The sequence below is a fragment of the Hyposmocoma kahamanoa genome, unplaced genomic scaffold, assembly GCF_003589595.1.
Source record: "Hyposmocoma kahamanoa isolate Upper Pololo Valley unplaced genomic scaffold, ASM358959v1 215, whole genome shotgun sequence".
Taxonomy (NCBI): Eukaryota; Metazoa; Arthropoda; class Insecta; order Lepidoptera; family Cosmopterigidae; genus Hyposmocoma; species Hyposmocoma kahamanoa.
In genome coordinates, this window is record NW_020653736.1 from 1567862 (window position 1) to 1584926 (window position 17065).

The window sequence follows — 17065 nt, forward strand, 5'->3', positions numbered from 1 at the left end:
AATAGGTAATATAATTGAGATAATACTATGTTAGTTGTCATGTGCAACATCGGGATTCGAATCGGCAATCTCGCTATTGAGAAGCGTAAATTCATCGCACAACATAACAATTTCTTATGCAACAAAAGAATTTTACTACAATAAAAAAAATCTATAAAATAATAAAACATAATACCTTACATTCGATAAGGAATGACGCAGTTGAATGTAATAAATAGCTTTAATTAAATCGTGATTTTCCTGATAACATTATGGATATATTTATAGTTCACTATACATTGACGCTTTGATACAATATACGATAATATTTCACAGAGTAAAGGAAGCATTCATGAAAATTAAAGAAGAGATCGTGTAAAATCAGTGCTAGGTACCTTGAAAGAACGATGTTTTGTGCCACAGTATATTGAAGAACAGTAATATCAATTATTTATCAACGTAATTTTACCAACAAACTATTTTAATCAAAATAACGGAATCCTGGCTGAAAACTCGGGTTTTCGCTTCGTTTTAGTGTTGAGTTACTCATATACGAGGCCACTCGTTTGTACCACTCGCTAGGTTAGTTTGTCACAATACCTCATGTCATATGTTGTGATATTATCCAATTGATTAATACCATCAAGTTATGAAAATGTGCTTAATATTCCCTGTCTGTTGAGTCATTGCCGTAGGTGCAAACTTTCTTACCACTAACTCACCTCATTTCAAGTAGGACATTGTACGGCCTCATTTTTTCAAATGAGGTACTCCCTCAAACTCCTTTTAATTTCATGTCCTACCCAACAATACTTCATGTAAAATTAGCCTCGTCTATGAAAGCCATGTTTAGATACGTACTGTCACTATATTTTTATCTTTTAACATGCAGTAGTGTAAAGTGAGCGTTATTGCGTTCCGAATTTGTTGGATAAGGATAATGTTGAAACTACAGGCAAGTCTTATGCCTTTTTTATTTTTATATTGATATCAAGTGACGGGGTGAACAAATCGTTCGCCTGGTGACAAGCGACACACCTACTAATAACAGTTGCAATGACACTCAGAGATTTAAATTGCAAAGGTCACCCTGAGACTGTGTATATAATTCCACCAGCTCTCTTACTCTCTCTCTCTCTCTCTCTCTCTCTTCTCTTACTCTTACTTCTTGGCGGCAGAAACAGGTAAGGTGGCAGTACTTCCCTGAACGCCCTTTCTCACAGGGTTTTGCGGCTAAAAATACTATTTAATGTTCCAGAGCGACAGATGCAGTGGCAATGCCCCTCAGATCTTTGCGATTTAAGCCTCTTAGTTGCACTGCAACTGTTATGTATAGCCACGACTTATTCATCCTGTCACTGGATATCCTAAAAAAACCGAACGTAATTCTCAATTCTGACATAAGTTTTATAGAGTTCTTCGGTTTTTGTCTTGCTACATATTTGAAATAAAACCACGACTATTGCTTGTTAATTGCTAGACGCCAGCCGTGGCCATGGGATCTGTAAACGGTCCGAGAGTTGGTTTGTTTGAAAAAACAAATATACGCTATTTAGATCCAATAATTAATATAGTTTATTTTCTTACCTTTGTGTAACAATCGCAAAAACCTAAGAACTCTTTTTTTATACCGAGTTATTTTTTACTATTAAGATCACTACAATAAAATACGTTCAACTTGTGATTGTTCATTCTAATTGTTAATAAAGTAAAAGAAGTGTCCAAAAAATTAAAAGCTGACTTACTGCAAATAGTATATGCTTCCTGCACCAATGCTTGACAATCGAAATCAAGGTAAGGCAGTCGCGCGCGCGCTGCGCACGGAATCAAACGTGTTAGGTTATATGTTTCGCGCCAAAACGAATACTACTTTCCGAACTGTCAAATTAAAATTTTCGAACCATTGAAGTTTTAAAAACGGCCAGTGTTCTTTTTTTAAAAAGTGAAAAGTGAGTTTGTCCATTGTGATGGTTTTTCGTGGTGTTTTTATGGCGCAATTTGACCGATAACTTAGAGATAAGTTGTGAAAAGGTTGGTAATGTTTTCCCATGCTGGTTTTGTATATAATTTGTCGCTGAAGTTAGATAACATTTCGAATTATTTTCTAGGCGTAACTAAACAAGTTGAAGTGAAGCTCGAGCGTTTATAAATTGTTTAGGTTCTTTTTGTTATGTACCCTCATTATCTCAGGTAGGTAGGTGAATTTGACAGGTGTGTGCATAAAATCACGGTGTTCTCTGGCCAAGTCACATGTTAGATACGGAGATGGACAGGTATATTTTTTAGGGCGACACTGTATTTATCGTCACGGAATGACATTGAAAAAGCTATGTCCATGTAATATAAGCAAAAAAACGTGTGTTTCGTGTCGGCGATCCGAACGAAGCGAAACTTCTTTTTCACTCTTATTGATATTGACAGATACTACGTTATTATTACAAATTATGGAAATTTATTCGGGAAAATTACCGGAAATTTGGAAAAATTTGAAAAATATAATTACGAAGGCTCATTTTATGTTCTACGTTTAGAAAATGTCGGCAGACTAAAGCACATAAGTAAAAAAAGTGATTCATTTGTTAATATATAATTATATATTTATTGTGTTGTTTTTAGTGTTGGAAGTTAAATAACCTCTGGAATAAAGTTCGAAATTTATGAAGTAACAAATGTATTTGACTTAATGTGCTTTAACCAGTAGATTTATTAATTTAAATGAATGATGTTAGATTTTGACTTCTGTGCTTTAGTCCGCCGACCCTAGTAATTTTAAAAGTATTTTTTTTCATGACACAACATTAGTTATTATAATCATAAAACCCAAATCTACCCTCTCTATCATAACTGAAGTAATCCACATTTTTAGCGACATTGAGTTATGAACATCTAGGACCAATGACACGAGATGTACAACCTCTAATCAGTCTTTAACATCGCACTGTTGTGCATTAACTCAAAAAGTGTATTTTTTTCAAAATCTATGAAAAACCAATTACTCACTTCCCGTCAAAGATTTTAATAAAACAGGTCAAGGTTTATTACGAACATCTAAACGACTTCCCAGTGGTCGAATATATTTGAAAAACAAAAAAAAAAATTTCATATTTATGAGTAAGAACTGTTTTGTCCAGAAATATGTAGTTCACATAAAATTTGTCTCGTTTTAAGTCAAGTTGTCTTGTAATTGTTTTTTACAATATACTGACTACAGTTTTATTGGCGTATAGAGAATCAAATTTTACGTTTAGCAATAGTATAATCTTAATTTTCACGAATTTTGAGTTACAAACCTATTTTAATAGCAGTGCGATATCTTACTAAGTTTCAGTTTTTTTTCATACAAAACTAATAACATTTTGTTAAATTTGATCAACATCTGTTGTCCCGATTCTTTCCGTCCAGGACAATAAAATATTTTTTATAAGAAGCTGACTGCATCAATTTATTCATTTTGTATAAAAAAAACATTTGATTAAGAGGAAGCATGCCAAAAAAGTTTTAACGTTGGCTCCGCCCAAATTTGTGAAACAAATATATGCCTGAAGTTCGCGTAACATGCGACAGGAGATGTTGAATTTTGCGCATTAAAAGTACCAAATTCGTTTTAGCGGAATAACTCTAAAACTAAAGGGATTAAAAAAAATCCGTAGTGACCGTTGTAGATCATGCATAAATATAATTAATTATCTAATTTTTGTCCTAATAACCTGTAGCATTTCGAGGATGAATCGAAAAACTGTGAAAATTAGAGGTCATTTCGTGATTTTATCTATCGAGGAAACTTTATTGTTTTATGTTTCTGATTAATGTCTATGCTTGAATATATCGTGTAGTTACTCATACAATATTTTATTTTTAACTTTAAAGTGGATATACCCCTCTAAAATCAAATCGAAGATTAGGAATTTTTCCTCTGCTCCCTTTTAAATTTGACTAATTTCTGCTGTTCCCATTTTTTTCATCCTATGCGATGAAATGATGATCCTTACATAAAAACTGAGGTAACGTACTTGTTATCTTGTTAAACCTTTATTTATTACACCCTGTATATTCATTGGCATTGTATATATAATGAAATACTAGAGTCAATGAAAAATGCACCTTCCATCGCGATTGTTAAGAATAAAATCCAGGTAAATAGCTTGCGAAGAAACAATGTAAAAATCTTGGAATTATCACTGTCTGTTTCCAGCTGGCATGTGCTACAATTAAAGATAGTAATGTTGACAACCATGGTAGCCTATTGGTTTCACCTAGCCCTTCCCAAACAGAGGACGTCAGTTCGAATCCGACCTCTGAAATTCTCGGAATTTATGTGTTAAATTGACGTTTTCGGCGAAGGAAAGCTTTTAAATCTGTATAAGGCACAAGTTCGGTCGTGTATGGAGTACTGCTGCTACCTTCGGGACGGCTCTGCCCATTACCAGTTAGCTGCCTTGGACTCGGTGGAGCGAAAAGCAAAGATACTTATTAACAACAATTCTCTTGTAGAGTCGAAGCTACAAAATGTCGACCATCGCAGAAAAGTAGCCTGCTTGTCGGTTTTCTATCGGATACATTTCGGGGAGTGTGCGCAGGAACTTTTCAATTTAGTTCCACCCTCACAGTTCCTCCTTCGGTCGACTAGAAGGTCCGGAGCACTCCATTCTTATGTCGTTGATATTCCACCTATTTGCACTAAGCGCTTTGCTTCCTCCTTTCTGATGCGTACGGCAAAGGAATGAAAAGCTCTACCGATGCCGATCTGTATTTCCCGAAAAGTACAATTTGGGGCTATTCAAGGCTAGAGTGAACAGGCATTTTTTTAGGCAAACGCGTCCCATCGTCGCTTAACATCAGGTGAGATTGTGGCCAAGCGTGTGTCTATTATATATATAAAAAAGGAAAACATCGTGACGAGACCTGCACATCGAAGAAGGTCCACAACCCTAAGACAATGTGTGAAGACACCCAATCCGCATTGGGCCAGAGTGGCGGACTATGGCCTAAAACCCTCGCCTGAGAGGAGACCCGTACCCAGCAGTGGGACGTAATAAATGGGTTGATCATGACATGATCAAGGACCATTTTCAAAAAGCTCATTGTAATTTTGCAGTAAGTAACCAGGTAAGGAACAAAGCCACAATTGTGATCATTGTATGTATGTAATTACGATGAAATTTTACGTTACGTTTGTTTTTTTTCTATCTTAAAAATATTTCTAATTTACTATATATTTTTTACAAAGTGATTGATTCAACACTCACTGTTACGCAGAATCAACCAAAGCCTTTACAATTTCGTTCGTAGAATGTTCACGAATCAATTCATGAATTTCTCATGATTCTGTCTACTTAAAAATGTCCACCAACAGTCGAGCGATGACCTGCCATTTTACCTTACGTGAGAGGTGTTACAGACAAGATCGGAAGAGTCCTCAGACGTGCATCTATCAAGACTTATTTCAAGCCCCTGAGGAAGATTTCTCAGTTCCTGAGACCCGTGAAATGTAACATCTCATTACAGGATGCAGGAGTTTACAAGCTTGACTGTGAGTGCGTCTCTCTTATATTGACAAACGAAGCGAAGTATTTGTACCCGCGTCAAAAAACATATAGCTGATGTCAAACACTGTCGCGTATACAAGTCTGCAGTCTGCGAGCTTGTCATAGATAAACCTACACATTTAATGACGTTTGACAAACCCCAGGTCCTTGCAAAAGAAGTCCGTTATATACCCAGGACGCTGCGATAGGCCATTGAAATTAAAAAACATCCTAATTTCAACAGGGAAGATGGTTTCTCCGTACCACCGGTTTGGGATCCAGTATTTCCTCTAAAGAAAAATCCCAAACAGACACACGACTGCAGTACTAATTACTATATTTTAGTTTATTCTAATTTCTATTATTAATTAATAATAAATTGAACTTAATAAAAATTCATTCAATAAAATAATTTGTAAAACTTACTGTAGCGTAAATTGGAATGTTTTCTTTGTAAAATTAAAAATAAGGTATTTAATTAATAACTATTGTAACTATTGTGAAAAAATTAGGGTGGTTTGCATTAATATCAGACTTAACTGGTTGAAGACTATACCACCTCAGTCAACCGTGACCACGTGACCTGGGAAAGGGCCCGAAACGTCGGTTTGTTTGAAAAAAAAAACAAATATACGCGATTGAAATCCGGAAAAATAGTTTCATTTCCTATACTTAAAAATGATTTTCAATTATCATTTTTTTCCGTAAACCGCCTTCAAAACCCCATAACGAATGTTTAAAACAACAAACTTGTAAGGTGAACTGTCGTCACCAAGACAAATATCGTAATAAAACAGACAATGTGAGGCTTGTTTGTCACACGCCACTGCCAAGGTCGCTTGTACTTGTCAAACGCGGAGTGTATGTATGCTGTTTTAAAGTTAAATGAGAATCTATAGACAAACTCTGCTCAAAACGAGATAAGTTTATTGGTAATGAAACTATTATTTTCGGATCTAAACCGCGTAATTGTATTTGCATACACGTATACACATTACATACACCATAGGACGTGGGCCCAATTCTGCTAATTTTCTTGGAACCAGTCATTGTAATTTCTCGCTCTAGTCGTTCCCGTTTGTCTGAGGGTCGTGGTCAGTTTCGTGCCTACTTCTGGAGCGGGTCATTTGCCTCCATCTGTTTCTGCGTCTAACCTAATGACTGTGCAAAAGAAGGATGGCGACATCCCGTGTATTTTGTGACCCAGTGTTTTTAACGACGTGCGACATTATGGCGACCTATCAATACTTGTGTTTCATTATCAAAGCATCAAAAAGCTAATGGAGTACAGCCTGTAGAAGCTGGGGCTATAAAGTTGATATAGGTTATGTTTATAATATCGTCCTGTTTTTCGCTTCAGATGTTTGTTTGTAGTAGCAGAAAACAACAAGTTTTCAGTTTGTTCCCAAATATAATAAAGAACTTGCTGAATATTCCCAAAATCTTTAAACTCTGCCGCATTTAATACAACTTATCATGTTCTGCAGAAATGGAAATGAATAAAAACTAAATCTGCCCAAATAGCAGAAATCTGCCACAAATGGTCACACGGTTATCAATGTGACATTGACATTGGCAAGAGGGCTCTTGTCAAAACGTTCCTTTGCTAACTTTCATTATCCCTCATTTAAATATTGTCTAAACATTTTTGTCACATTGTGTTTTTTTACTTTATGTCATTATTGTTTAATTGATTATTTGATTAGGTATTTTATAGCTTTCATGTTTTACGTGTGTACTATAAAATTACCAATACTTTAGGTAGGTAGGTACATTCAATTATGCTTCAAATGAAACGTTCGTACAAGAACGTTACCTAATCTATGGTCGAGTTGTGTTCTTGCGTCTATTCTACAATACATTTTTTACAATTTCTTTCTTCCCAACCTCTAAAAATATACAAAAATATATTGATAACTAGGCATAAACTAAAACTTTTCGTTGACATTATAATTATTGGATCATCCTTTATTCATCCATAATTAAAACTAAAATTAAACTTTAAAACAGGACGTAAATATTTACAAAAAGTTGTAATATAAAAAAATTGAAAATTTTTTGAAAATGACGCCTTCGCCCTATTTACAAAACACCGACAAATTATGATGCAATTAATAAATGAATATAATTCAATAGATATTTTGAATTTGAAATACACGCTATGCTTTTTTCTTTAAAGTCCAATTCTCGAAACGGCAATTTCTCAAATAAGCAACACTGTACTTAGTGATCCAAAACGTGAAGATGTATAAAAAAAACTATTCCGTGTTCTGCATAAGCCACGCACGAGCATGTAGCGTGAATATTTCTTGTGACCAACTTTTCTCTGTTGGGTAAATTTTCTCATCGTTACAACCTGCACTTGATATGAAGAATGCGGTATAAGCAAATGTAAATCGGTATGCAATGCAAAAAATTACCGATACTTTTGCAAAAATAATTTCTTACGTCATACTTTTGGGTTGATAGAAGAAGTGCTCTATATCCGGGACCATGATGATATCATGATCATGATCAAATATCCTTTATACATATATCATCAATGATTGTAAAAAAAAAAAGAAATAATTATATTCCAAATATTTAAATAATGAATGAGTCACTTTGAGATATTACGTTTCAAAATGGTACACTAGTGTCAAAGTACATTTATGAAAATGTATTTTTTAGGATACCAAATGGCGGAACGAACACGTATTGCGCTTGGTGGTAAGCGACACGCCTATCTATAGCAGTTGCAGTGTCACTTAGCGCTTTAAATCGCAAAGATCTGAGGGGCACTGCCACTGTGCTCGTCACCCTGAGACATAAGGACAAGACGGCGGCAGAATTATTCGCCTCTGCGACGACGGTAGCACAAACATACATACCCCGAGGTTCTATAGGAGTTGAAAAGTTATTTTTTTTTTACATTGACTCCATGCCACTCGACCATCGGAGATCGTCATGCGTCAAGAATCATTCTATTGTTTCTTAATTAGGATGTAATTGCATTTTCAACATATATATATTATATTTATAAATTATGTTCTTATGTATACAGATATTTATATTCTTCTGCACATAGAGGTACAAATGACTAAGTCAATGGACTTTGATTAACAGCTTGTGCTATTTGCCTCTATTATTGCCTTGCCTTACCGTTTTTGCTAGATGCACTGCGCGTGGGCAATAATTTACAAGATTATAACTCGACGTGTATTGCACCGGAGTACACTTTATGTATACATGCGTATTGGCATATTATACATGTACCAGTGGCCGTTTAACTATAATTTATACAACTACTAGTCGAGATCTGTGTCCGTGAGTTTTTTCTAATGGATTTCCTTGTATGAAAAACTTGATACAAACATACCAGCATACATTACATAGGTAATGGTTATTTATTATGTATTGCGGAGAATCCTGGGAACTTGAAGATTAAGGATTTGTTTCATGACATCATACGAGAGTATCACAAGTCGTACGCGTGGTTTTAAGCGACACGTCTACCCATAACAGTTGCAGCGCCAGTCAGATCACTGCCAATGAATCTGTTACAATAAGTTGACAAGTCGCATGTGCCTGCAGTTTTTATTTACATTATCAAGTAATGATGAGACGAACAAATCGTGCGCCTGATGGTAAGCGACACGCCTGTCCCATAGCAGTTGCTGCGCGATTCAGAGCTTTAAATCGCGAAGACCTAATAGGCACAACCACTACTCTTGTCACTCTGAGACATTAAGTTAACAAGTCGCATAAGCCTATAGTTTCACAAGCTTTTTCACGAAGAACTCTATTGCTACTGGAAGACCCCAATATTTTTGGAGAGACTAAAGCATCGAGACACCCCAGTCTCGGACACGTAGAGAGAATGAGATCGTGCTGCAAAAAATGCCTACTTGGGCTGAATGGACACCGCTGACCAGTCGAACGACCTAGGTACCGCTGGAGCTATAAAGTCCTGCAAGACCTAAGTGACCTTGGTAATGGTGGTGGATGGAGCTGGTTCAGAACTAAATAAATATAATATAAGTATTAGACAACATCACAAACTCGTACGTTGATCTGATTCCAAAGCACTTGTGTTATGGAAATCAGAAACAACGATGGTACCACAAACACCCAGATCCGAGACAATATAGAAAAGTTAGTTTTCTACACTGACCCGGCCGGGGATCGAACCCGGGACATCAGAAACGGCGACACCATGGAAACCGGTGTGCAAGCCACTCGACCACGACACAGGCCGTCAACAAGAACTGATGTCGAAGGCCAAGTTTGGGTCACTGCGCTACTGAAATCAGTTTCTTAATTACTTTTGTATGCTGTATCTATAACGAGCTGGTACCTCTACGCAATTATCACAAATAAAATTTTGATGTAAAGTTACTAGAGTGTTTCCAATTATCTGTGAAACTTTGACAGAGTAAAGCTCCATGTGAAAAAATTCTATCCTGTGACTGTGTGCCAGTTTTGAAGAGTAGGAGTGCTGGTGAAATTACGGGCACATGGTACTTGTCAACTTATTCCTCAAGGTGACTGACGCAGTGGTAGTGCTCCTCAGATCTTTGCAGTTTAAACTTCTGTAACTGTTATGAACAGGCGTGTCGCTTACCACCAGACCCACGACTTATTCATCCCGTCACTTAGTATTATAAAAAAACTAGTGTTACTTATTATCTGTGAGATTTTTCACAGGGTTGCCATTTAAACCACATTTTAACTAGAGTGTTCCTAATTATCTTTCAATTTATTTACAGTGTTGCTATTTAAACCACGTTTAAACTAGAGTGTTTCTATTTAATTGTGAGACTTTTGACGGTATTGTCATTTAAACCACGTTTAAACTAGAGTGTTTCCAATTATCTGTTAAATTTTCGTCAATGTTGCCGTTAAACCGTATCTAATAATCAGCAACACACTGAATATCACTGCTACCTGCCTGTCCTTTACCTTACCCGGTTAACTGATTAAATGTAGGTATTTTGTGCATCGTCTTATCAACTTCTACGTGCTATTTACAAAGGATGCTCACGGTTAGCACACACGTGTCAAAGTCAGGTGTCAATTACACACGTTGTTGAAATAACATAAAGGTTTACGTACATTGAGCAAAGACGTTTGAGGTGCAATTCACCACAGCTGTAACAGCATTCTATTGAGAACGCCCAGTGAGTATAACAATAATAATGTGCCTAACAATTTACAGTTATTTCTAATGTAATTTCTTCCGTAACCTGTTAATACCCAGAAAACATCGAGTATATAACCAGAAATAGAGACGAAATATCATTTAATTTGTTTGAAAACTATTCTGTATCGTTCCGATGACAGCTGCGCTCCGATTGGCCAGCCCGACTTAAAAAATACATGTTTAATATTTAATTACAAATGAAATGTGATTTGTTTGTTTTGTAATTAAATGTTTTGTTGTTTATCCCACACCGCCGAATGGGACAGCTCCCTATAGTTAGAGATATTATCCTTATTACAATAAATACAGAATGTTTTTGGAATATTCGTTCTAACGGATTATTTCAGCTTTCTAATTTGTGATTTCTGTGCAAACGAGAGTTGATATTTAAAAGTGATATAAGACCCATTTGCCTAATGAGTTGCCAGGGATGGATAGCCCTTATTTCATCTTTATTTCTGATTATACACTCGATGTATTGTTTAAACTCTACTGCCCATTCGTAAGGCAGATTCCCCTGAGAAGAATTAGCAGTTGGTTGACGAATACGACCAATGAAGAAAAGAATTTAAGTTTGAAGCAATTTAAGAAAAAACCATAAAAGTACCATAACTTACAGATTGACGTCTTTGGTATTATTATGACAATATTGAATAATTTATACGCCTGGGTATTAATAACGAAAATGAAGACTCCGTTTATGTTAATATTATATATGCCTCAAAGTAAAGTCCGCATAGCATCGTGTTCATTAAAAAGTCAATGTTCATTTTGACCTTTTCTCAGAATTAATAAAAACAATAAACATTATCAAACAATCGTCTAAATCAATCAGACGTGTCAAACAAACACGAATGTTAGTTTAGAATAAATTTTAATAATACAGTCTACAGCCAACGGCAGCTATACTATAATAATATATAAGTTGTGCATTGCACAATTGACGGTTGCCACCGTTAAGCCGTTGACTCTAAAATTGACTACCAAATCTCTAATTTGTTATTACTATTATTTAAATTTATCATATTTATTTCGTAATTAATTTAATACTTAATATAGTATAATCTCAGTACAGAGTACTAAAAAAACCGACCTCAAAAGTACGTGGAATTACGTCTATTTGCTAAGTTTTATTGAAATATCCCCTAGTTCGCCACTATACAGGACTTGACACTGGAGATAATAAAAATCGGTTCTCACTACTCAAAGTATATCGAGAGAAAAACGCCTTGAATTGGAGAAATAACAAAATCAACCATTAAAGTAATTGCTCCTAAATTAATGTTAGGCGCTATTTATGAAAATGAATCTTCATGCGTGAACAGCCACCCTTGGATGATTTTCTTCGAAATGGAACCACTATGGAAGTACGCCCTTTCCAACAAAAAAAGAATCATGAAAATCGGTTCACAAATACAGGAGTTATCGCGTAACATACATACAAAAAAAAACATACAGACGAATTGAGAACCTCCTCCTTTTTTAAAGTCGGTTAAAAATAAGTCCTTATGTAAAAACTTTCTGTACTGATAACCACGACACTGGCCTAGTCTAGTGTGGTTATGTATGTATCACAATATTATAGTCCGTTCCAATCCATTTTGAACAAAATGAAAACAAACCTGTTTGGTTAAAATTCTAAAGCAATCACTCAATAAATCGAATAATTAACACTTTCACGTATATTTCGAAGATTTTGACTTGATACATTATCATTTTCTCCACCAATATTCATCTTAATAAAATTGTAAAATCGTATTTGAAAAATGATAGTCCAAAAGTGAGGTTATTATTCATCTATACTTGTATGACTTGCCTATGGTTGCATAGTGCTGTTCGAAAAAAACATTCGGTTCAATCAATTAAAGTTTAGCAATCGATTATTAAATCGAACATTTCAATCGCTATCGAATGCGTATCTAAGTATAAGGATTTGAAGGAGGATTTAAATTGATATGTATATTGATATATAGGTTATGTAAGGAAAACCGCTAGTATGACTCAATTGAACAAATCGATTAATTCAATTATTTAATCGATGTGTAGTTGGTCTGTTGGTACCGTCTATGGTCGGGTCAGTTTGGACTTGTTTGTTTACTTTTTGTTCAAAATGGATTGAAACGGAGTATACGTTTGGACAGTTCAATAAATGTTATTGTATTTTGTATGTTGATTGACACATCATTGCTTATCAACATCCATTTGATTCTGAGGCCATATTTTTTTTACAACAAACAAATAGCGTTCCTGGTGGTAAGCGACACGTCTATCCACAACAGTTGCAGTGACGCTCACGCAAAGATTTGAAGGGCACTACCACTGCGCTCATCACCTTGAGACATAAGTAGACAAGTTGCATATGCCTGTAATTTCACTAGCACCCGTATACCCTTGAAACCAGAACGCAGTAATTCTCACATTACAATTAAGGTGGCAGAAAGAGTGTGAAGAAAATTGTTAAACAAACCAAGCCTGTAAACTGCAAAATTCATTTTCGTATGACTTTTCTGATTTTATCATTAATGAATGACGTTTTAATCTTTATCGTGTATTTATTAAAACACAGAAAACTAATTTTAATCATAAAATTGCAATTCCTTTAGCACTTTAAGTTGAATATGTGAGATGGTTTTGAAAACCAAAAGGTCGGCTAGATGGTCATATACCTTGGGATCATCATAATAAATACAAGTTTTTAGTTATAGGAAATGTCGGATCTTTTATTAGACGCCATGCATTTAGTTACACATCCTCGCACTGCCTAGCTACCTCGCACATCTCTAGTGGAAACGCAGCCTAAATATCAGAAAAAAATCTCAAACCTATTTAGTACGTTTTTGTAGTTATTATATCATTTTTAAGTTTTAAATGCAAAATTCTGTCTTTACCCATTTTTTAGACAAAAGTGTGCACTATAAAAAATTTAAAAAAGAAGCAGACGTACCAAAAATATATAAAAGATCAAAAAGAACGTGGTTTTTGTGTTTTGTTATGCGCCAAAGAACAATTATCGTTTTTATATGTTTATTAATTAGTGAAAAAATTGCTAAAGTATATTGTGATAATGCTAATTTTTGCGTTTGAAACTTGTTTCGCCCAAAAATATCGTTTTTTGTGAGAAATCACCGACATATGTTATTTCTATAGTCAACTGAGTTGTTTTTAATGTTAAATATATGTAAAATCCATGGCTGGAACAACACCACATATTTCATCGCGGCTGCCCCATCAACTTACTCCCTACATTTCATCATTTCGAGCATCTCATTATACTCAATGGAATGTCATGTTTTCCTTTAATATAATTTCTTGTTGAAGAAAGAGGTTTACATTCACTGCTGTTATTGATGCTTTGTTTACAATTTTTGTCTAATTCTCACACACATAGACAACCACAAATTACACCTAAACTCATGAGTGACATAATGTAGGCCGTATACAAAAACCACGAAAAAATGTCCCAAGTCAACCTATTTAAACGTAGTGACATGTAAAGGAGTATGAAAAAGCTAAAACGTTGAATCTCTGCTGTCAGTCGAACAAACGAAGACTAAAGCGTGAATGACGCTCTGTGTACGATTTTAACGCCCTATAAGTTCGGGCACTTTTTAGCGCGGACCCGACGTCCATATAATTGTAAGTCAATGAGGCCGTACAAATATTTCTTCTGCCCCGGGAATCGAACCTGGGACCTCTGTGTGTGGCAGACCAGCATAAGAACCGTTCGGTCACGGAGGCAGATTTGACCTCGAATTTTAATTCAATGTTTAAACTATAAAGTTTGCTTTTCAACGTATAAAAAGTCTTCCTTTAAAACTACTCGTTTTATGTAGAAGCAATCGCATTATGTAAACGAGGTACATAACCAGTTGTGGTGGATACAATGGTTTACTATTGTTCTCTTAAGTGCGGCCTTGAACTGGACTCATCTTCAGGGCTGTCAACTGGGAGTTTATAAATAAACGATTATGACAAGCGCTGGACAAAATAAGATAGTTTATAATCTAAACTTACCAGCAATTAAATAGACCAAGTATAATCTTTCTTTTTTTGAAGACAGAGTAAAGTGATATTCGCAGAGTTGCCAGTTTTCAAAAATATTTAAACAGTTACGTAGTTGTTGTCGACAATTTTATCGATACATTGCGAAAGGTTAAATTTTGCCAAAAATGTCGGAATTGTGTGTGCATGGTACGACGTTCTAATGATAAGTAATTAATTACAATATTGTCTTCTTCATTCTTATTTTGACAGTTGGCCTATACTAGTATTGATATATCTAATTTTACTCATAATTATACTTTTTAAAAAGAAGAGGTGGATTTCATTATCTATATCGAAAAATGAAAAACTTTATTTTTACACACAAAGTTCTAAATAAATACAGTATAGGTATGTATGAACCAACAAAAATTGACAATGAAAATTTTCGAATGGACGAATAATGGGCCGATGATGATTTAAATGGGACAAGGTCGGCAATTTATTGCATAAGCGTGACCAACATTCAGTCGATATTTGATAGAATCGACATCGACAGCCATCACTAGGTGCTTGCAAGCGGGCAACACTTAAAGCATAATTAATTGTCATTTTACTCCAACTTCAAAAAAGACAGACTATGAATTGTTTTTTCTCTGTTTTCTGTAATTCTTTGGTCACAATGCACGCAGACGCGCTGATAATGTCGAGAGAGCAATTGTTATGGACAGGATAGAAATTGATGTTGGTATAACCAGGTGGCTAAACGTCTGGCAGTAATAACCAAAGACAGAGTGCAGTGGAGAAGATTGATTGACGGTGTACTTGTTCAAACTCACGATCCTCAGAAGTGAGGAACTGATGGAGGAGGAGAGGAATTTTTAAAGCTTCGCAGTAGTTATGGAACGTGTTACAATGCTACTCAGAGCTTTAAGTCACAAAGAACCGAGGGGTACTGCCACTGCGCCCGTTACCCTGTGACGTAAGCTGACAAGTCCCATATGCCTGTAATTTCACCAGCACCCTTACTCTTCAAAACCGAAACGCAGAACTTTCCTCGACGCACTTTTTTACAAACTCTACTGCTACTATTTAATTGTGTAAAAGTGACTACTTAAAATTTTAAGTAAAAGAAGGAGAGGGATCGAAACTTGCAAGCCTAAATTGGCAATTTCTCATTATTATCATGTTTTCAAAATGAAGGCGCGTCACACCGGTAATTTTATATAAAATGTCATTACTATCATGTTTTCTTCGCCAATCATACAACGGCTTTAGCACATTATTGGATTATTATGGTTAATAAAGTGCATCATTCATTAAATAAGTGTATTAATTTCTGGGCCATAGCTACATTATTATTCCCAATTTTTCATTCGACTATGTTATGTCTAGCTGCCAGTATTTACTGCCCGTGAGTGTACAATCTAGAGGTGAATATTTTACGACGTTTAGTAATTCGCGATAGTTAAAAATCATCGCATTTATAATATAAAAAAACCGTGATATAAAACAGCATCCTGTACTAACAGTGGCACCCTATGTTAAAACGTGAGTGAAGACCTATCAAAACCCGGATGTGATTAAGGCTATTAACTTTTTGCTCTGCAAGATGAGAATATACATCGTCATTGTTATATGTTTACCTGGTACGCGGCCGTAATGATTTCACAGTCTTCTGCTTGGAAAATTAGAGAAAAACTCGAGTAGAGACAATTTTTATGAGCTGTGAGAAAAACTTTATGGAGCCATCATATGTCTACAGCGAAAAATGGCTCCAGAATCCAGAATAATCAAGGAAATTGTAGAGTTATTAACAGAGGTCGGAATAGAACCGTACGAACAAATCGTGGGCCTGATGGTAAACGACACAGTTGCAGTGCCACTCAGAGCTTTAAATCATTACCACTGCGCCCATCACCTTGAGACAAATCCCGTATGCATAAAACCAGAACGCAATAATGCTGTAAGCTTTAAGTTGAATACGTAAGATGGCTCTGAAAACCAAAAGGTCGGCTAGAGGGTTATGTGCACTGGGGTCATCATAAATATTAAGATTTAAAATAAATACATGTTTTTAGCTATAGGTAATGTCGGTATTTTATCAGACGCCATGCATTCAGTTACACATGCTCGCGCCACCTAGCTGCCTCGCACATCTCTGGTGGAAACGTAGCATAAATACCTGAAAAAAAATCTCAAACCTATTTAGTACATTTTTGTAATTATTACATCATTTTTAAGTTTTAAATGCAAAGTTCTATCTAAAAGTGTGCACTATAAAAAAATTAAAAAAGAAGCAAACGTTCCAAAAATATACAAAGGATTAAAAAGAACGTGGTTTTTGTGTTTTTTATACCGGAATAGGACGGTACGAATAAATCGTGGGCCTGATGGT